Below are 288 nucleotides of genomic sequence, written 5' to 3'. Positions count from 1 at the left end.
AATTAACACAATCATAATAAAATTCAATGTAATTCAGTTATTTGTATCAAATTAAAATATAATAAAACACAAATTCAACGTAATCAATATACACACAATTTTTAACATATAAATTAAAATGAATGACACAAAATTAAATAATTACCTATTGCAAATTTAAATATTATATACATAATCATTTTGTTCCTTTATAAAACAAGGAACAGGGAAAAAATTTGTGGCTGCTGGGATTCGAGCCCAGGTCTCCACGGCCACAACGTGGAATTCTTACCACTAAACTACAGCCAC

At 27.4% G+C, this 288-nt stretch overlaps 1 non-coding gene across 1 annotated transcript; it reads right to left on the bottom strand.

Annotated features, from left to right (window-relative positions):
* Positions 1-216: 216 nt before the first annotated feature.
* TRNAH-GUG (transfer RNA histidin (anticodon GUG)) lies at positions 217-288 on the bottom strand. The gene has a single exon. It is a non-coding gene; the product is annotated as a tRNA-His (tRNA).

This window comes from Arachis hypogaea, chromosome 14 (genome assembly GCF_003086295.3).
Source record: "Arachis hypogaea cultivar Tifrunner chromosome 14, arahy.Tifrunner.gnm2.J5K5, whole genome shotgun sequence".
Lineage (NCBI taxonomy): Eukaryota > Viridiplantae > Streptophyta > Magnoliopsida > Fabales > Fabaceae > Arachis > Arachis hypogaea.
Note: the sequence above shows the minus strand (reverse complement) of the source record. Positions and strands in the feature narration are given on the sequence as shown.